This window comes from Schistocerca nitens, chromosome 2 (assembly GCF_023898315.1).
Source record: "Schistocerca nitens isolate TAMUIC-IGC-003100 chromosome 2, iqSchNite1.1, whole genome shotgun sequence".
In the NCBI taxonomy this organism is placed as follows: Eukaryota; Metazoa; Arthropoda; class Insecta; order Orthoptera; family Acrididae; genus Schistocerca; species Schistocerca nitens.
The window spans coordinates 237767921-237791032 of NC_064615.1; the positions used below are offsets into that span (position 1 = coordinate 237767921).

The 23112-nt window shown below is 43.8% G+C and overlaps 1 pseudogene; it reads right to left on the reverse strand.

Annotated features, from left to right (window-relative positions):
• Positions 1–17450: 17450 nt before the first annotated feature.
• LOC126238698 (5S ribosomal RNA) lies at positions 17451–17567 on the reverse strand (annotated as a pseudogene).
• Between the last annotated feature and the right edge of the window lie 5545 nt (positions 17568–23112).

Here is a 23112-nt window from a genome sequence, read left to right on the forward strand (position 1 = left end):
TAATTTTAAATTTCCTACAAAAGAGTCCTGTAGGACTAACAGTTGGCCCACAGCTAGCGAGATAATAAGAAATTCTCATGTGGGGTGTTTGAAGGCATTTCGGTTTGTTTAGACACTGTACAGTACAAAACGTTAAAAACGTATTTTCTTTTTATTGCAGCCGTTAAACTGACCTATTTATCGTCTCTTATGCGTACATGTTCACCTTTATCTAGCGGGTGGAACTTCCGCCACTTGTTTGGTGGTCTAGCAGCCATTAATATCCACATTTCACATATAAGACAATAGCTTTAACTCTACTCGAAGACTAATGAATAGTCGTACAAATGCAGCAGACAGACAAACTTCACAAGATAACAACTGGTTCAGTATGTGGGGCTATGTAGAAAAACCAACTGGAAGCATAGCTCACAGATGTCTCAACCTTTTCCGATGTTTGATGCAGTGACACCATACTGACGTATTTCTCATTACACAGCCACTCCTCTGTCGTACGTACAGCGTGGTAAAAATTGTAAAGAATCGAACGAAATAAAGAAATAAACACGTCAAAAAAAGTTTTGGGTCACCCCGGTTCCCAGAACTCCTGAAGATAGACATCGACTATGGATATTGTATCACAGGCACAGTCCCTTTGACTGTTGAGAGATGTCAATAAACCTGCCCAGAGGTGGAAACAACAATGCATCAGCAGCCCCTATTAGACGCAGGGTGTCCGACAGGCGATCAGTTCCAGTCATTCCACCAGGAAGGAGGTACACGGCTCGTGTTGTCTGTATTTCAACCATGCCTAGACAGTCAATACTGCGGTTCGATCGCGTCCGCATTGTTGCTTTGTGCCGGGAAGGGCTCTCAGCAAGGGAAGTGTCCAAGCGTCTCGGAGTGAAACAAAGCGATGTTGTTCGAACAGGGAGGAGATACAGAGAGACAGGAACCGTTTATGACATGCCTCCCTCAGGCCACCCAAGGGCTACTACTGCACTGGATGACCGCTACCTACGCATTATGGCTCGGAGGAACCCTGACAGCAACACCACAATGTTGAATAATACTTTTCGTGCAGCCACAGGACGTCGTATTACGACTCAAACTGTGCGTAATAGGCTGCATGATGCGCAACTTCACTACCGATGTCCAAGGCGAGGACCATCTTTGCAAACACGACACCATGCATCGCGGTACATATGGGCCCAACAACATACCGAATGGACCGCTCAAGATTGGCATCAAGTCTTCTTCATCGATGAGTGTCGCATATGCCTTCAATCAGACAATCGTCTGAGACATGTTTGGAGGAAATCGGTCAGGCTGAACGCCTTAGACACACTGTCCATCTAGTGCAGCATGGGGGAGGTTCCCTGCTGTTTTGGGGTGTCATTATGCGGGGCCGACGAACGCCTTAACGACTATACGATATGTGAATGACATCATACGACCGATAGTGTAATCATATCGGCAGCATGTTGGCGAGACATTCGTCTTCATGGACGACAATTCGGGCCCCCATCGTGCACATGTTGTGAATGACTTCATTCGAGATAACGATATCGCTCAGACAGACTGGCAGCATGTTCTCCAGACATGAGCCCTATCGAACATGCCGGGGATAAATTGAAAAGGGCTGTTTATGGACGACGTGATCCACCAACCACTATGAGGGATCTACGCCGAATCGCCGGACCAACAGTGCCTTGATGAACCAGTGGATAGTATGTCACAACGAATGCAGGCGTGCATCAATGCAAGAGGACATGCTACTGGGTATTACAGGTACCGGTGCGTACAGCAATCTGGACCACCACCTCTAAAGGTCTCGCTGTATAGTGGTAACATGCAATGTGTGGTTTTCATGACTAATAAAAAGGGCGAAAATGATGTTTATGTTGATCTCCAATTTTCTGTACAGGTTCCGAATCTCTCGGAACCGAGCTGATACAAAACTTTTTTGATGTGTGTATGATCGTTCCAGTTAAGATTGCCCTGCAGCATGCTCCTAGTCTTTTAGTGGAAGTAACTGCTTCTAGTGATTATTCAATAATCGAGTAATTATACGATAATGGGTCTTTCATAGAATACGTTACATTTATTTATGTTGAGGGTCCGTGCATGAAGCGTCTATCCTCTGCCAGTTTTCCTGCATTTCACTACAATTTTGTAGCGTTGTGGCTTCTCTGTATATAACATTGGGACTTTTCTGTATACAGCAGCATCCAAGAAAAGCCTCATGGAACTTTCGGCGTTATCTACTAGGTCCTTTATATATATTGTGAAAGTAATGGTCCTACAACGTTCCCTTGCGGTACGCCCGAAGTTACTTTCACGTCTGAAGCCCTCTTATTATTTTGAAAGACATGTTGTGCTTGCTAGAAAACCTTCAATCCAGTCCTATAGTTTGTCTGATATTGCGTACACTAGTGTTTCGTTCATTACGCGGCAGTGCGAACCCATTCTGGAAGTCAAGGAATAAAGCATCTACCCTGGTGCTGTCTGGGTCTCGTGGACGAACAGAGCATTGCTTCTGGAACCCGTAACGATTATTAGAGTGAACAGTTTTGGCCTACAGAAAAGTCATAATAGGCGAACATAAAATATGTTCCAAATTCTACAACAGAGTGACGTCAGAGATATAGGCCTAGAGTTTTGTAGGTCTGTTCAAGGAACCCTCTAAAACGTGAATATTGCATTGTTTTTCCCAACCATTATGAATGCGTCGCTCCTCCAGAGACATGTGGTATACTGCTGCTAAAATAGGGGCAGGTTCGTTTGCATACTCTACGTCCGTTGATCGTGACAGTCCAGCAGAATATGATGAGTAAGATACTCGTTGAAAAGTCGTGGCTGGAAATCCGACAGTATAAACAGACAAAGTCTACATTCACACAATATGCTTGATGTTGCGGAGTACGTAGGACAGTAAATACACAGTACAAAAATGGCAGCCATAATTTTTCGGGAAGTTCGTGCAAGAAGTCCTCGGAGAAGCAGTCACAACATAGCAAGTAACTCGCAAAAAATGAGCTGCTACAGAGTTTGGAGAATCGATTCATCAGCGACTATAACTGTCGCTTCATCAGCGACTACAGCTGACAATGCTTATTAATCACGCCTGGTCTCAGACACTCTGATTAATCAACAGTCCCTTATCGACGTCGTCCATTCTGTGTACTTTGAAAACGAGCTCACTGCCGAAATTAAAGCCTTGCAGCTACTCTCATTTACCGGGAAAAATTGTACGAGTAATTATCCGCTCTCTCTCTCTATTCTTCTCCCCCACCCCCCTTCTCTCTCTCTCTCTCTCTCTCTCTCTGTGCGTGCGTGTCTCTTCTTGAAGAAACAGGTAGACGGTAAGTCCTGAAGCGGGTCCTGCTGTGGCAATGCATCTTAGTCGGCCTTGCGACGTGAGTTACTTCCACGCTATTAATCACGCTTTTTCAGCCGTTTTCTTCGGAAACTTTCCGCCAGCGAATCGGCTACCCTTCATCTGTCATTCTACGGGCCCGTGGCGCAGCGCACTGCATCTGACTTGCAGTTTATGGAGGTTTACTGCAGCAGGGCGGCTGAACTGGAGCAGACGAACTGATGGGTTTGGAACTGGGTTCCGCATTTCTTGGTAGGCAAAGAGTAGCTTTCCATTGGACCCAGAGTCACTGATAGAGAAAGAGTGACACGCTGCTCCAAATATCCTTGCGAAAGTATTGCTATCTCTGATGGGAAGGGAAGAGCAGAAGATTAACCTGGCTATTGGTCACGAGAGATAGTGGTGAATCGCTTACTTTAATTGTTATGCAGGTATAAATAATTACAAATGAAGTTTTATGTTCACTTTAACGATATTTACTAAATTTGTTTAGTACTCGTTCCACAGCCGCTATTGAGACAACTCTCATTCATTTACTCTCAGGACCGTTTACAAGAAATTCAGTCTGATTATCAGATATTATCTGTACATTAATACCAAAACGTCAGTGATGTAATTTTTATTGATTATGCTGTTATTTTATACCATCCCTATCAGCTGATTTTTACATCTATGTATGTTAGCAGCACTCAATAAATAAGGGTAAAACGCTTATGAAAACATGTAACTTTACACATCATTCTCGATCGAATCATCGAAGCGAGGAGTTACAGTGGTACAAGGCCTACACCACACACCATCAGTTAGCTTTCAGGGCTACACCTCTAGATTTGGAGGTAGAAATGCATCATATGCCCGCACAGCATCTGAAGTTTATTTTCCAGTACACAGTACATTTCCTTATCCTTATTCAACATCTTTCAGATGCAGATGTTGGTGATGCAGCGTGCAGATTACAACGCTAGTTGTCTGTATATATTGATAATTTGATGTAGCCAAAGAGGCTGAAATCGGTTGATCGGTGTTTACCAATAAATATTCTAATTCAGAGAAAATTTTGACACTTACTGACGATATACACGTTGTGGACCCTAGCACTGAGAAGCAATTTCATAAAGGTCCAGGAATGTAGTAAAATATATCTAAACTGTACACCTACAGTGCAAAATACAGCAAAGGGTCAATGTGCCGGATTGAGAAAAGTTACGGAAAAGTGATATGGTGCTATGATCGCGACTTTTGTGTATATTACGACTGAGAGAAATGAATATTAAGTGGCATTATACATTACACCTACATACTTTTTAAGTTAACCATTCTCATTTGTGTACAAACTATAGATATGTGGGAGTGATTATCACGCAAGACTTGATTTCTACAGTGTGACAGTTCAAGCATTAGGTTGTGGGTGGATGATGGAATTTACCAACACAGAAAAAGCTGACATGTTCATGATGTATGGAGCGGGTAGGAAGAATGCAGTTCTTTCTTGTACAGTGTATGGTGCATGATATCCCGATAGACGTCAACAATCGAAGCAGTTATCTATCAACCTCTTCAGTGTTAGTGTAACACCTAGACAACGTAACAGAAGGAAACAAGTGGTGACAGAAGAGCAGGAATTAACGTTCCCGCTGCCGTTGCAGGTGATCCACACGTTAGCCCCCGCGAAATCGCACGAGAAAGTCACGTGAGTCGGCCAAGTGTCCTAAGCATTCTCCGCCGACGTAGGCTCGATCCCTGTCATATCTTTTATCATCAACAGCTGCAAGGAAACGACTATGACTATCGTGTTAACTTCTCTACATGGGATTAGCTAGAGGGTACTCCAGATGTATCACGTACCTTGTTTAGTAATGGAGGCACATTTACCAATCACGGCCAAGTAAACAGTCTGAACACGCACTACAAGTCTGTTGCCAATCCCCGTTGGCTTTTTCAGATGGAACGTCAGCGTCCATGGAGTGTAAGCATGTGGTGTGGCATGGTGAACCATCAGCTCATCGGCCGCTTTTTCATAGACGGAACACTGAACGCGCAGTCCATAGTGCACGAAGTACTACAGCGTGGCTTCACGAATTATTTCCAAATCAATGAATTTGAGGAGGAGGATTTGTACCTTTGCCGGAACGTTCCCCAGATTCGACGTTGTAGACTTTTTCTGTGGTGAAAGGTGAAAGACGCAGTCTACAAGAACATGCCGCCTAAACCCGATGATATGTAATGACGTATTACTGGAGCTTGTTCGCACAACGCCGCTGAAATGCTAGCACGTGTGTAGCAGTCGTTCCATACCAGACTGGAAGTGTGTATTGCCACTGCCGGTGGTCATTTTGAACACAACCTATGAAGGTTATTTGTCTCCTTACTGGTCAGAACCCACATAACTGGCGTATGCACTTATGTTGTTCCTCAGTGTGTGCTACCCCAGGTATTGTACAAGTATCGGTCTGGGAACTTTTCAAAATACGACATCTCGTAAACTCCCACTAGAATCCTGCAACAAACGCCACTGACATTCTAATTTATTCTACTATCCTTTTAATGTGAATAGTCATTGTTCCACGTAAAGAAGTGAATGTTTGCTCGAAAAATACAATTTCTATGTTTTATTACAATCCGTTGATTGGTTAACAATACGAGTCCCTAACTAACAGTCCATTCAGTGAAAGTACGCATAAGTAGCACTTTCCGTTTCAGCAGTGTTTGCAGTGCAAGCTTTAGATTATTCACTCTGTACAAATCCGACAAAAGGCAAATTTCAGCTGTATTTTGTCCTCAACAATGTCACATTCCCTCTTGTCGAGAACGACAGGATAATCCTCCCTTCAAACCAGTGAGTGTGCATGTTTTCCTTGTTTCACAGTTTTTTCCTCTCCTTTCCTTTTACCAAGCAGTATCTCATTAATATCTATCTGACACTCTTTCGAATACTGTCGTACTCCCGAGCCTCAGTAAGCATTCACTTTTCTACATTTTTCTCTGCAGCCAGATATCAAATCTTTCCAAATATTTAAGATATTTAACTACAGCCAATATAAAACATTTTGCAGATCTCTTGTTACATGACTCCTTATTTTCCTTTTTGTCAGCAATCCTCGTACTCTGGTTTCACTGGTACAACAGCCATTTGCTTTATGCATGCTTCCTAAGAAAGTGAAGTTTGTTGTTTCAGTTTTCTTATAGCAGGCTTTTGTTTACTAAGCCGTGTGTCTTTTCTGTTTTCATTGCTTACTGTTAATTGTTTACGTTCATACATTTATCGATCTTTTTCGCTTTTATATTATTTCCTTCAGCACTTTCTGAAAATCTTCATTTTCAGCCTGAACGGCTTCATCACCTATATTATTCGAGATGTCGTCAACAAAGCTGTCAAGTAGATATTAAACAGGTTTGGATACGTGGAGCAACTGTGTACTACACATTTTTATGTAGTATTTCATCAATTTCTTTCTCTTGAACTCTTGCCACTGGTCTCTGCCCTACGTATAATCCCGTTATCGGTCTCTTGTGTTTTCAGTCTATTCTTCTTCCGATATTTCAAACACTATTTTCCTTTTCACATTTATTTATTACAATTTTTGTACACTATTTCAAATTGCATCCTAATTCTATGAAACTGCCTACTTCCATCACTCTTTCCATCAACCATTTCACACGTTCAATTGTATCTTTCTTTTCTTTCTCTGCCCTGAATCCTGACTAATTCTCTGACAAGTTGATCTCTTGTCAGGATGAATATAATCACAACAGACATGGGCTGCAAAGACAATTTGTGTCATCCATTTGGTGACTGGTGCCTACTTAATAGTCACAAGAGGCGTGGACTGCAAATACAATAAAATGATTTGTTTATGTCAACTACTTGGTGACTGGTAGCTATTGACACTGGCGATAAACCATCAGCCTATCAGAAAAACGTCAATTCTGGAGATTGCAAGAGACAGGGAAGTGCGAGGATTATCGCACAGTCAGGGTAACAGCACATGCATCCAAGTTGCTAACAAGAATAATATACAGAAGAACGGGATATAAAATTGAGGAACTGTTAGGTAACGATCAGTTTGGCTTGAGGAAAGATAAAGGCATCAGAGAGGCAGTTCTGACGTTGCAGCTGATAATGGAAGCAAGACTGAAGAAAAGTCAAGGCAGGTCTTATCTACCTGGAAAAAGAGTTCAACATTGTAAAATGGCGCAAGGTGTTCGAAGCTCTGAGAAAAGCAGGGATGAGTTACAGCGAACGACGGGTAATATATAATATGTACGAGAACAAAGAAGGAACAGTAAGGGTGGAAGTTCAAGAGCTAAGTGATCGGATTAAAATAGTGTACCACAGGGATGTACTCCGCCGCCACTACTGTTCAATCTATACATCGTAGAAGAAATGACGGAAATAAAAGAAAAGTTGAAGAGTGGGATTAAAATTCTAGGCGAAGGTATATCAATGACAAGATTCGCATCTGGTGAATGGAATGAACCGTCTAATAAGGACAGAATATGGAGTGAGAATAAATCGAAGAAAGACGAAAGTAATGAGAAGTAGCAGAAATGAAAACATCGAGAGGCTTAACATCTGAATTGGTGATCACAGTGTAGATGAAGTTAAGGAATTCTGCTACCTAAGCAGCAAGATAATCCTGACGGATGGAGCAAGGAGAACATAAAAAAGCAGACTAGCGCCGGCTAAAATGTCATTCCTGGCCAAGGGAAGTCTGTTAGTGTCAAACATAGGCCTTAATTTGAATAAGAAAGGTCTGGGAAAGTACGTTTTGGGCACAGCATTGTATGGTAGAGCATCATGGAATGTGGGAAAACCGCAACAGCAGGGAATCGAAGTACGCTCCTGGAAATGGAAAAAAGAACATATTGACACCGGTGTGTCAGACCCACCATACTTGCTCCGGACACTGCGAGAGGGCTGTACAAGCAATGATCACACGCACGGCACAGCGGACACACCAGGAACCGCGGTGTTGGCCGTGGAATGGCGCTAGCTGCGCAGCATTTGTGCACCGCCGCCGTCAGTGTCAGCCAGTTTGCCGTGGCATACGGAGCTCCATCGCAGTCTTTAACACTGGTAGCATGCCGCGACAGCGTGGACGTGAACCGTATGTGCAGTTGACGGACTTTGAGCGAGGGCGTAGTGGGCATGCGGGAGGCCGGGTGGACGTACCGCCGAATTGCTCAACACGTGGGGCGTGAGGTCTCCACAGTACATCGATGTTGTCGCCAGTGGTCGGCGGAAGGTGCACGTGCCCGTCGACCTGGGACCGGACCGCAGCGACGCACGGATGCACGCCAAGACCGTAGGATCCTACGCAGTGCCGTAGGGGACCGCACCGCCACTTCCCAGCAAATTAGGGACACTGTTGCTCCTGGGGTATCGGCGAGGACCATTCGCAACCGTCTCCATGAAGCTGGGCTACGGTCCCGCACACCGTTAGGCCGTCTTCCGCTCACGCCCCAACATCGTGCAGCCCGCCTCCAGAGGTGTCGCGACAGGCGTGAATGGAGGGACGAATGGAGACGTGTCGTCTTCAGCGATGAGAGTCGCTTCTGCCTTGGTGCCAATGATGGTCGTATGCGTGTTTGGCGCCGTGCAGGTGAGCGCCACAATCAGGACTGCATACGACCGAGGCACACAGGGCCAACACCCGGCTTCATGGTGTGGGGAGCGATCTCCTACACTGGCCGTACACCACTGGTGATCGTCGAGGGGACTCTGAATAGTGCACGGTACATCCAAACCGTCATCGAACCCATCGTTCTACCATTCCTAGACCGGCAAGGGAACTTGCTGTTCCAACAGGAAAATGCACGTCCGCATGTATCCCGTGCCACCCAACGTGCTCTAGAAGGTGTAAGTCAACTACCCTGGCCAGCAAGATCTCCGGATCTGTCCCCCATTGAGCATGTTTGGGACTGGATGAAGCGTCGTCTCACGCGGTCTTCACGTCCAGCACGAACGCTGGTCCAACTGAGGCGCCAGGTGGAAATGGCATGGCAAGTCGTTCCACAGGACTACATCCAGCATCTCTACGATCGTCTCCATGGGAGAATAGCAGCCTGCATTGCTGCGAAAGGTGGATATACACTGTACTAGTGCCGACATTGTGCATGCTCTGTTGCCTGTGTCTATGTGCCTGTGGTTCTGTCAGTGTGTTCATGTGATGTATCTGACCCCAGGAATGTGTCAATAAAGTTTCCCCTTCCTCGGACAATGAATTCACGGTGTTCTTATTTCAATTTCCAGGAGTGTATTTAAGATGTGGTGTTGCAGAAGAATGTTGAAAATTAGGTAATGAAAAGATAAGGACTGAGAAGGTTCTCCAGAGAGTAGGTGAGGAAAGGAATATCTCGATAACACTGACAAGAAGAAGGGGCAGGTTGGTAGGGCATCTGTTAAGACATCAGGGAAAATCTTTCATGGTTCTAGAGAAACCCATACCTAGTAATAATTTTAGGGGAAGACAGAGACTGGAATTCATCCAGCAGATAACTGAGGACGTAGGCGGCAATTGCCACTCTGATATGAAAAGTTTGTCACAGGAGAGGAATTTGCAGCAGGCTGTATCAAACCAGTCGGAGCACTCAAAAAAAAGAAAAAAAAGTATTCACAACTATCAGCAACGATGACTTCATCATGTACTTACAAAACAGCGTTAGTGTGACTTGTAGTGGACTCGTGGAGCCCCTGCAGGGCACGCCGCACGGGGTGTCTCGTCACTTCGCCGGCAGCGTGCCACTCGCCCGCCGTTTGCCGCGGAGGACGCGAGTCAATACAGGCTGGGCGCGTCGCTTACCAGCGCACAATTACGGCGATAGCATCGGCCGGCACTTGTTCCGGTTCGCCTGACGGAAGCCAATCCGCAGCGCCTAATGCGAGCCACGTGGGCGCCCGGCTGTAATCCACATCCAATCTCTCTCTCTCTCTCTCTCTCCATCTCTCTCGCTCCTCGCGCGTCGATAGCCGATAGGCCTTCCAGAAACGAGTACCGCCCCTTCGCCCGCTCGTAAACATCTTCCCTGACAGCTGTCGGCCACAAATCGACGACGCTCCGTTTTAAGATTCAAACTTCTTCCGATTACCCAGCAGTTTCACTGCGTGTAGGTTCTAGAGTGATCTCGCGACTCCTTAGTTCTCAGAAGGCGCCTAAGCGACGAAGGGAGCCATGGGAGCCGGAACGACTATGTAGAAGGGCTGTCCAAGGGAAATGAACAAGGAGGCATCATTATAGAAAGAGAAGTAGATAAAGATGGGTTGGCAGATACCTTATTGCGGGAAGAATGTGACACAACACTGAAAGACCTAGGACGAAACAAGGTCCCTGCAGCAGACGATATTCCGTCAGAATTTGGAAACGGTCATTCGAAGCAAAAAAGTCTGTGTAACTTAGGCTGTGATACGCGTACCGTCCTGATAAAATTTTGACCAAACAATAAGTATATTGTGATCTCTATGTGAAAAAAGAATTGGAAACTGTTGAATAAATTATAGAGTAAATATCGATTTTTTATAGTACGTAATGAATTATACATAATGAAACGCCTGTTTAATTCCGCAGGACATACAAGGTAGATGGAATTGTGGAAATGGGACAAGAATGAGCGGCTGTCAGTTACAATCGAAGACATATAGCTTTATTTAGTTGCCCAAACATTACAGCGCAAATTTCCGAGCTTAACTGTCGACTGAATGTGTCACACAATCTTATGGTTTAAGGACACAACCTCTTTAATTTTTAAAATGGCTGAAGGCCCACGATTTAAAACACAACTACAATAAATTTTCAAAGGCAGAAGGCCCAAAGCTTTATCCTTAAATAATTTTAAAAAGGAGGCTGAAGGCCCAAACAGTCTAAGACTTAACAATAAGGAATTTTACTTTTACATGGTTGAAAACACAACTACAATAAATTTTTACAAGGCGACCTTTTCGAACAGAAAAGTTTCGAGTATTTACCAAACAGCATATGTACCTCATTGCGTGCTATCATTTGCAAAAAAATCTCGTTCCGATATATTTCAGCACAGCCATGTCAAAAGCTACCCTCAGCGCGAAACTCAGAGAGCATGTCTGTAGTAGCGGAACGGTTAAGGAACCCAGGTAGAGTATTCCACAGAAAATCCAGATATATTTCATCGTCGAGGCATTGTGGAATAATTACCTTCCCGAGGGTCGTCTGTAGCCCACAGACGACGATTATGCATAAAGACCACGCCAGTTGTGGTAAAGGTTGCGTCGTCGCTTCGTTGGTAACAAGAGCTGACGAGAGACATCCCATAATTGTGATGGTCTGGTGCAAAAACCACCGACAGAATCCTTCCCGTAGAGGGAAATCCACTGGTGATAAACCTTGGACTCGCTGCAGGTGATAGGGATAGTAGCGGTTGTCATGCAGGATACACGTAATTATACTTTGGCTTATACCATGTTGGTCGGCCACTTGGCTGGAACTCGTGTTAGGTTTCGCCTCAATATCTTGTAGAAACCGGTCCTACGGATCTGGTACACGCACAGTCCGCCGCCTCCCTGCACGTTCGTCTGTCTGAAAAGACTCACGATCACGCAAACTAAAACGTCATGAAAAATTGTGTGATGTGGTTGGTGCCTGCGAGGGTATTTGTTTTGGTATAACCGTACTCTTGCTCGACCCTTTCTATTTGCTTGGCCGAACACAAACAACATCTCCGCTAATTCCCTATATGAATACCGGACCATTCTGCTGATTACAGTACACAGCGTGATTCACGCAGCTTGTAACACACAAGGACCACACGGCACATGGTCAGAGGGACTATCATTCGTCAGCGTCATCTACCGCGGCAACGATCAGTTTTCGGACAAAGGTTCATCAGGCTTTTCTTTTTTTTGCTCAATTTCTAATCCTGGATGCTTCCATACAATTTTCAATGTCAATATTGACATTGCAAATTACTTATTAGCCGATATCCCCTCGCCATGACGAACCATCGGAGATATTCCCTGCAATTTGTCGGTTTCTTCAATGTTCAGCCTATATATATATTGATTGACTTGTAAAAAAGGAGGTTACGGTATCGTTATCTTCCAGAGAGCATTTCCGAAATTTAGACTTCTTGAGCTGTCCTTTTAACGCTTTTTAAGTAATTTAAAATGTGGATACATTTGTTTTACATCGCTTCAACCACAGCAACGTACTATCGTATCACATCTCAAAATTTTCACTTCTGATTTTTTCGTTAGGCATACCACATAGCGGTACATACAGATTAATAACTGTGTGGAAAAAAAAAAGTAATCGATTTCGGTCCGAAATGACAAGGTCTAAAACAGAGGACACCTTATATGGTAGAAGACAGGTTGAAAAAGAAAGGCATTTGTAGAAATAAAGAAGGCCTTTGACAATGTTTATTGGCGTACGGTCTTTGAAATTAAAATGTACCAGGAATAAAAAACAGTGTGCCAAAGGTTATTTACAACTTGTACAGAAGAGAATATTTGAAGAACGTGAAAGGGAAACCACGGAGGGGAAACGATAAGAAAGGTTTGTAGCCAGTTATTCCCTGCAAGGCGAGCAATAAGCGAAAGAAAACAAGGAGAAATTTGCAAAAGGAATTGAATTCATGGAGAAGAAGTAAAAAACTTTGTTTGCCAATGACAAAATGTAACTGTGTTATGGACGGTAAAGGATTTGGGACAGCGTTTGAACATAATGGACTCTTGAGGAGAGGTAAAACACGGGTAACGAAATGTAGTCGAATTAAATGTGACAATGCTGAGACACTTAGATTAGGAGATGGGACAGTGAAGGTAGTCGATGAATTCTGCTATTTGGACAGCGAAAGAACAGATGATGGTAGAAGTAGAGAGGATATAAAATACAAGCTGATTATACAGGGGTTGGACAAAAAGTAGTGGCAACACGGTTATGATACATTCTAGATAGACGTTCAGCGTATTACATGACGCAAATACAATCGCCGTGCACCTCGATCACCTTCCCCCACCAGCGCATCCATCTCTGTCGATGGCTCAGAAGGACCGCCCTATGGCACGAATGATCTCTTTTCTTATGCTGTAGCGCGTGCCACTAAGAGGTTCCTTCATTTTGGTGAACAGATCGTAATAGCACGGACTCATATCCCGTGAATACGGTGGGTATTCCAGTACCTTCTATCTCCGACACAAGCAGAAGCTCCTGTATGGTATTCGTCGTGTGGCGTCGTGTAATGTCAAGAAGAATGATGGGCTGCAATTCTAGAAGGAAACGTTTAAATGTGCTCTCCGATCACGAGCTACTTCAATCTTGATCAGCCGCGCGGACTCAGATTCCTTGCCACGGTTCGAGCTGCTCCCACCGCGCGCGCGCGCGCGCGTGTGTGTGTGTGTGTGTGTGTGTGTGTGTGTGTGTGTGTATGTGTGTGTGTTATCTTTAGCGTAAGTTAGTTTAAGTTAGATTACGTATTGTGTAAGCCTAGGGACCGATGACCTCAGCAGTATGGTCCCATAAGAACTTCCCACAAATTTCCAGTTTCCAATCTTGATCCACGCACATTGTTTGTGTTTCCTAAACATACCATTAGGGCGCCTTAAAGTGGCTTCTGCATTTTCGGGTATTACACACATCAACTGAATCAAATACAGGCATTGCCGTTTCGTTCACGTCTCTACTTCAACTGATCTTCTGATATCATCTGTAGGCAGCTGGCATGCCATGTGACTCACATTCTTCATATTACGATAGTTTTGTCGCTACTTTTATCAAAACCATGTAGAAAGAAAAGTGTTTCTGAAAAACAAGCCTTTCTTAACATACCAAGAAATTGGAAATTTGTGGTAAGATCTTATGGGACCAAACTGCTGAGGTCATCGGTCCCTAAGCCTACACACTACTTTAACTTTACTTACCCTATGGACAATACACACACGCATGCACGAGGAAGGACTTGAACCTCCGACGGGGGGAGCCGCACGGACCGTGACAAAACGCCTGAGACCACGCGGCTAGCCCGCGTGGCGAAGTATTTTCTGAACATATTTTTCTGGAGTGTAGTGCTTCGCGGAAGTGAAACATGGAAGATAAAGAGTTCAGACCATTTTTGAGCGTTATCACGGAACTAACATTAAACTTTGTAACACTGAAGAAGCAGATAAAATAATATCTACAACATCCAAGATTTTTCGCCGTTTAAAATCCGTTGACAACTTGCACGGTACTTGTAAGTCTGAATCTGTAGCCTTTGTTACAGAAACTATAGTTAATATGTAATGGATGTAATAATGTATTTATTTCTGAATGTACAACGTTTATTGAAATGATAATGTAAATATTGTAAATTCATAGGTAATAGCCGAGCACATTTTATTTAAATATATCGATAGCAAAGACGAAATGGCAGCAGCGATGCCATTATTTGTTTTTGCGTACGGGGACTCACTGTCGCGCTGCGGGCAGGGAGGAAGCAGAGCAGCCTGAGTCATGAAAGCGTGCGGAAGTGTTTGTTGGGCGCTCCCGGAGGCGTGGTGTGCAGCTGTGATCGCGCCAGTATAGGCGCGCCCAATTCGTTAACCCTCCAGTATTGAGAGCTCGGTGGGAGTGAACCGGCGGAGGAAAGCTGCAATTCTATTGTATGTTCCATAATTATCCTTGGCTGTGGAAACGAGCAGTGGTTCTCAACCAGCAGCTGCAACAGTAGCAGCTCAGTATTGTCGCCGGCTACATTCGTCGTCGTCCGCACAGCTACAACGTCGTAAGACTGTTAACTGATAAGAGTATAATACCCTACAGGCATTGCCTAGCGGCATTTCTTTCACAAACTTGAATAACTAATTTTCTTGAATCATAACCTGCAATAGTTAAAACTAGTACGGTACCTGATTTTTCATTGTCCTCAGACATTATTACCAAGCAGGGTCCTTTCCCTTTCCATGCAATCACCGAGTATCTTAAATATATGAAAATTGATTATCTACTTAGTACCAGTTTTATTACTTTGTTAATGACCAGTTTCAGTTTAAATTTTGCGGCCTCAGTAAATTTTCATTCTTGTATTCCATAACAGAGGCTTAACTGATGTGGAATTTTGAGTGTTAACTTCACTGTCTTAAAGTAACGTAGAATTTCGCTGGCAAAACTAATAAGCCCACACAGAGGCATACCGACAATTTTTCTTTCCGCGAACAATACGAGGCTGGAATAGAAGGGAGAACCGATAGAGGTACTCAATGTACCCTCCGCCAAACACCATCAGGTGGCTTGCAGAGTATGGATGTAGATGTAGAGGTAGAACTGAAGATACAGCACAAATTAAGAGTGCTCCATTTCATTTATTCTGTATTTAGCGTAGCTACTGACTTCTGCTGGCTTAGTATGTATTTTATTATTCTTAAGTTTCAAGTAAACCTGTTGATCATTTGCTTAAAGTAAATTCAATTCAGTTTTTCAATAATTAAAAGCATATTGCTTGCCTATTTCCAAATTTTGCATTACGTTGCTTCGAGGTTACTAAAAGTCAATTTTTACGTGACAAAATTCCAATTATAGCCAGAAACTTCATTTAACTTTATTTTAAAAATTAGTATTTCAGGATAGTAACTGCTAACTCAGTGCTTTCTGATTCATTTATTTTGTTGCGAACTGTTGTGTTGTGGAATAGTGTGACAACCTTCTGTTGCCACGCCAGTGATTGTTTGCTTAATTTTCTTTGCCACTGCCTTTCTTACCGTTCTGGAAATTCATTGCCCTAGTGTGCTGACAAACGTTTAATTATCCTTTTTTTTCTTCTAATCAGTAATTTTTGTATTAAATATTAGCGGGATCCCTTTTTCCCCCTGTGTGATTCGTGAACAATTGCACTATATTCCACTATTTCAAAACTGTCTGTATTTAGATTAGGTTTAGAATAGGTTCTTCCTTCAAAATGGTCCGTTGTGTGTACACATTCCTCCTACTGACAGGCATTATTTTCCTTCGATAACGAGAGACCTACTCACTGTAAAATGACACTAGGCGTACGCGATCACAGTCATTTATATACCGCAATCTAATAGGCCGATTAGGAAGGGGCAGGTTACAACTTGTTGTCTCTTCAGATATGGGTCCCACATCCACGGCGGTATGCCGTGTGTGCCCGTTGAAAAGTACGCAAATTATTTCCACCCATGCTGTCGCTGCCGCTTGGAAATGGGATAGCAACTGAAACTGGCTTAACGCCACACGTCGCACTTCAGTTCCCGTAACTGGGAAGCGGATTTCACGTTCGACACGCCGGCCGGCCAGATGGAGTTGCCTTCGGCGAATGAGGTCAGTGTACACTGCACGGGCCAAACCGGCCGTGATCGGCATGCAGGACGATAACCGCCGCTCCACATTAGCATGCGCGCCCGTCGACGTGTTATCGACGAGCTCGGCCGGGCGGCGGTCTCTTTGTGCTGCTACACGCACTGCCGGAGCCCTAAGTGAGCCACGCGCCACTTGCTGCGGCTACTTGCCGCTGCGCGCGCTGTTACATCCAAACAAAAGACGCAATTAGCAGCGGTTTCCGCGCCACCGCGCCGCTCCCGCCGACGGCCGTTATCTCGCGATTGGTTCTGATGGCTACGGGCTTCACTGAAAGAGGCGAGAGCACGCGGAGTGCCTGTTCATCTTGGCAGCCAGTCGTTCGGAGATAACACTGACCAATCAAAATATTTATTTTGATTCGTTTTTGCGATTCGTAGCAATGTAAAGGAAATAATTTTTTTCATAACAGTAACGCTCCATAGATCTGGCCACTGGTCATATTAGTTCTTCAAGTCCTTCCCTTTAATATTTTCCTTAGCTATTTTGGTCACTGACTCCATATACGACAATAGCTTTTTTCCTATTTATTTTTTTTATGGCCGCGAATGGCTTTTTATTCATAAAAAAGCACTCCGTCTTCAGGCCACGAGTGGCCTACCCGGACCATCCGACCGCCGTGTCATCCTCAGAGGGGGATGCGGGTAGGAGGGGTGTGGGGTCAGCACACCGCTCTCCCGGTCGTTATGAGGTATTCTTCACCGAAGCCGCTACTATTCGGTCGAATAGCTCCTCAATTGACAGCACGAGGCTGAGTGCACCCCGAAAGATGGCAACAGCGCATGGCCGCTGGATGGTCACCCATCCCAGTGCCAGCCACGCCCAACAGCGGTTAACTTCGGTGGTCTCACGGGAACCGGTGTATCCACTGCGGCAAGGCCGTTGCCTTTTTATTCATAAACCGAAAAAAATTTCGGTATCAGTGAACGATCATCATGAACGTTCGATCAAGAAAAAACGCTAGATAAAATGTCTGAATTTATTACGACGTTTCAGCATCTGCCAATATCAGGTACATGTAATTGAGGTGAAGGGAACGTAAAGAGTTATACAACATAACAACAAAAATTTAAAACGCTAAGAAGTGTTATGAAAAGTTCATTCACAAAAAAACTTTGAACCTGCGAAACAGGGTGAGCAGCAACGTTCACATCTGTACGTAATCAGGACGTCAACTAACAACTGGTTCAAAAATTCTACAAGCTTATCTAAACTTCACATGGACCAAATATCACCATATGAAAATATATCGTAAGTGTGCAGTTACAATCATTTCAACTATGTTTAGCAATTTAACTGTGTATATTTGTGATTTAAATTATGTCTGTAATTTTATAAGTGGAATGGAAAAATAGAATAATAGTAAAACCAGGGGACCTGTAAGAAACTTTCGCACTTTTATAGTTTTAAATAATAACAGTTTTTGGAATAAGTGTAGTCGTTTGGACGAAGATACTTGAGGGAATAGAGAGAAAACATCTTTAAAAATAAACCCAACGACGTGAAATAATAATTATGAATTTATGACACATGTGTGTCCAAAAATGTGTTTTGCATTCGGTACGTTTGTCGCGACTTGTACGACGGGCAGAGATGGGAGACTGGCAATAGGACCACATAACTTCAGCTCAATAAACATTTTAAATTACAGTAAGCGCCTTAGGTCTTAGTAGCAATAGGTAAATCACAACTCAGATCGACAATGACAAATATGTGTTTCGTTTCCAAAAGTATGCTCATTTAGAAAAGTTAGCTTATACGACGGGCCGAGGTAATGGAAAACCGCGGTGATCATGGTTACTATCTATGTCAATTCCGTGTCACATTTTCCAGTTTATCAGTACTTCAAAATTAATAAAATGGTATTTGTAGTAACATAATATGAAAAAGGAGTCTCATACTCGTGTTAATAAATTTTCTTCGTAAAACAAAGGTATGAAGCTGGCTATCCATGGTGCCCTTTAGCCAATGAGATTTAACGTCTCTTTTAGGTTACAATTTTCCACAAATAGTAAGTTTCAGTGCAACAACGGTGTACAATGTCAGAAGGCGGTTAAAAAACCTTTCTAACGACACGTCATTGCTCCCTGTATTACTAGCATTTTTTGAGAAGGAAAGATATTGCCATGAAAGATAATATAAATGATGAAAGTAAAATTTGAAGGCAACCCCACACTAGGACCACATGTCGTCTAGAACATATAATTTTGCGTCATTTTTGAACCAGTTGTTAGCTGACACACGTTTAGCTGTAGAATTTAATACTGATACTGACCTCGTTTCGCAAGTTCAAAACTTTTTGGTGAGTGAACCTTTCATAACATTTTTTAACTTCTTAAATTTTTGGACTATGATACTGTATAGCAAACGACTCTCACTCTTTATGTTCCTTTCCTCTTAATTATAGGTGTCTGATAACGGCAGGTTCAGAATCTTCGCAATAAATAAAGACACTCTGCTTAGCGACCTAAGCTGTTTAGTTCATAAGAAGTAAACAGCTTTGTCACAAAGTCTCTTATAAATTAGAAAAGTAGAAAACCACCTTTGAATACACTGAAGGGTCAAATAAATTGGTACACCTGCCTAATATCGGTAGGGCTCCCGCGATCACGCAGAAGTGCTGCAACAGGACGTAGCAAAGTCTCGTCCAATGTCTGAAGTAGTGCTGGAAGGAACTTACACCATGAATCCTGCACGGCTGTCCATAAATTCGTAAGAGTACGAGGGGATGGAGAACCCAGATATGCTCAATATGTTCATGTCTGTGGAGTTTGGTGGCCAGCGGAGAATTACTGGAGCCACTCTGTAGCAATTCTGGACGTGTGGGGGTGTCGCGTTGTAGTGCTGGAATTGCCCTAGTCCATCGGAATGCACAATGGAGATAAATGGATGCAGGTGACCTGAAAGTATGCTTATGTGTCATCTGTCTGAGACTTATCTAGACATATCAGGCGTCCAATATCACTCCAACTGCACACGACCCACACCATTACAGAGTCTCCACCAGCTTGAACAGTCCTCTGATGACATGCAGGGTTAATGGATTCATGAGGTTGTCTCCATACCCGTACACGTCCATCCGCTCTATACAATTTGAAACGAGACTCGTCCGACTAAGCAACAAGTTTACAGTCATCAGCAGTCCAATGTCGGTGTTGACGGTTACAGGAGAGGCGTAAAGCTTTGCGTCGTGCAGTCACCAAGGCTAAAAGAGTGGGCCTTCGGCTGCGAAAGCCCATATCGATGATGTTTCGTTGAATGATTCGCACCCTGACACTTGTTGATGGCCCAGCATTGAAATCTGCAGCAGTTATCCAAATGGTTGTACTTCTGTCAAGTAGAACGATTCTCTTCAGTCGTCGCTTGACAATGACGCTAACGAAAAACACAGCCACTTTAAAGAAGCTAGCACCTGCTACTGGATGGGTTTCCAACCGGCCAAAATTAGCTGGAATCTCAAATAGTAAGGAGCAGCCATCGCTTGGAACTATATACAAGATAAATCAGTGTGGAATACAGTACGACGCCATAGCACTCCAGGGATACGTTTTTAAGTCAACCACAAGCTTCTTTGAGGATCTCCAACTTAGGATGCAAAAGGTTTTGGGCGGAAATATGTCTTAGACTACGACCCAATGTCCACATAACAACAATCACCAAAGGATTTTGTCCAGCCTCTGGAGTATGGAACTAGAATTCACAAAACCGAATCAATATTTCTGGTAAGGATACAAATCGAATTGAAATATATTGATAGAGCTTTCTAAACTATTATGCAATATCTAGAATGAAGTTTTCACTCTACAGCGGAGTGTGCGCTGATATGAAACTTCCTGGCAGATCAAAATTGTGTGCCGGACCGAGACACGAACTCGGGACCTTTGCCTTTTGCGGGCAAGTGCTCTACCAGTTGGGCTACCCAAGCACGACTCACGCCCCGTCCTCACAGCAAGGTACTGGCGGAATTAAAGCTGTGAGGACGGGGCGTGAGTCGTGCTTGGGTAGCTCAATTGGTAGAGCACTTGCCCGCTAAAGGTAAAGGTCCCGAGTTCGAGTCTCGGTCCGGCAAACAGTTTTAATCTGCCAGGAAGATTTATTATGCAATATATTCGGTAAATCTGACAGAGGCAGTTACTACGATAAATCCTGTGTAAAAAAAGTGGAATAAAAACTTTATCAAAATTTCCACTGAAAGAAACAAAATTCATGACAAACACAAAAGAAATGCATCACAAAACGTAGAAACACAGACAAAATAGACTAAGTTAATAAATTCAAATATCTTGGATAAATTATCCAGCTGAAGAGATTAGAGAAATTTACGATGGACGTAACAGTTCATAAAATGGGAAGAACATTTTTTGATAAAAACTATCTAGAACAAAAAACGCATATCTAGAAAAACTGAATTAAAACACTGTACCACAATGATAAGAGCAGAATGTTTATAAGGATATGAATGCTTAAAGATAAAATACACAGTCCAGTCGCATTTGTGGGACCACCGCCTACGCTGGATGTCAACGCACAATAACCGCTCACAGACGACAGATAGCAGTATTTGCAGTCGAGGGTATATAAAGCGTGGATATGTGCAGGTTGTAGGGGTCGTTTCTGTGAGCGTGGCGTGCTGGGACGCGGCGGTGGAAAGTGCTAACTGCCTGCCACACTTACGTGTTCAACACAAAAACGATATTCAGACTGGTGTAAGCCTTATTTTGCCTTTATCCAGCAAACTGACAGTTACAGTAATTGAAAAAGCTCTGTGATTCAGAACTGTACTGAACGCAAATGTGAGCAGTTTTGATTACTTCTTTGTCGTACAAATAATTAAATTTACTGCCACACACACATATATAGTTCAGTGTAGGTGCACTCATTTTACAACGGAACGCTGTCACAATAAGAGCACAATTCAGCTATGCAGAAAAATCGAGCATATTTGTTATTTAATGAGGGTCGCCTGACCTGAGCTGTTGTAGAGGAAACAAATCCACTATTTAAAAGAGTGGATTTATTTTTTCTAAAATTTTTCACAATTAAAATTAATATTCATATGTGATTGGGACAATAATGATTGCTTACTTGAAGTTCAATGAATGAGCAATAACCTCTGAAAAATATAACAGTTGATATTTCACAACTGAGTGAACATTGATGTACTCAGAAGTACAATAAACGATAGCATATCGTGAGAGAAGTACGCTGGGGCAGACTGTTCTCTTAACAAGTTGTGGAAACCTCTAATAGAAGAGAAGATTGTTATGGAACCGCGACTGGCTTTGCAGAACCTGCGCATCTCGCAAACATAGCCGAATCGAAAACCCAAATAAGTAAAGAGTAAAGACACGCTCGGGGGGGGGGGGGGGGAGGGGGGGGGAGGGGGGGGGGAGGAGGAGAAGCAACAGAGAGTTCGGAATTGCTCTCGCGAATCGTGAGCTGCTAAGAGCAAAAACAGCGCTGGCGCTAAAAAGACGACACTTACTCGGTCGATTCAGCGAAAACTGAGCGATGTGCCCTTTCGGCCACCCGTCACCGCACCGACACCTCCTGATTTTTGTCCGCTTCCAAAAAAGCACCGCTTGACGGTAAAATTCACATCTCTCAACACGTTGAAACGCAAGGGAGGCCTGCCGAAACTTCTGCATTATCGGTAACCGTATGCCCATTAACTCTCCAGAGAAACTTCCAAACTGGAAGGTAGGAGACGAGGTACTGGCAGAAGTAAAGCTGTGAGTACCGGGCGTGAGTCGTGCTTCGGTAGCCCAGTTGGCAGAGCACTTGCCCGCGAAAGGCAAAGGTCCCGAGTTCGAGTCCCGGTCGGGCACACAGTTTTAATCTGCCAAGAAGTTTCATATCAGCGCACACTCCGCTGCAGAGTGAAAATCTCATTCTGGAAACTCTCCAGAGGTTGGCGTGCCGCCACTCACTGCTTCAAACAATTCCGTTGCAACACCTAAGCTGATGACACTTCTGATTGGCTCACATCATATGGACTGTTAGATTCTTTAATTGTCCCACACTAAACACGGCACAATGTCGATGCTGCATAATTGCAACCGTCGACAAGAAATGCGGATTCTTCACACTAGACATTTTCAGGGGAGATTTCTCGGCCTGCTATACCTTCCAAGACTATGCCGCACGCCAGATCCTTGGCTCCTTAGCGTTCCCTGTTCTAACTGTCTACGCCAGCTAATACGGACACGTTTTTGCCTCAGCTAATTCGACTGGTCTTTACCACGACAATTTGCTTTTTCGGGACCAGTCCCCTCTGGGACGGAGGGAAGCTGGCGTGTACGGTGATAAAACTGCGTGACGCAGTGTTCAATTATTTGTTGACATGTTCGCCAGAAACTTGTGACTACAACATTTGTGCGAACCAGCAGCTCAGGAGTGTCTGAAACGCTCCATGTTCATAGCACGCGACCA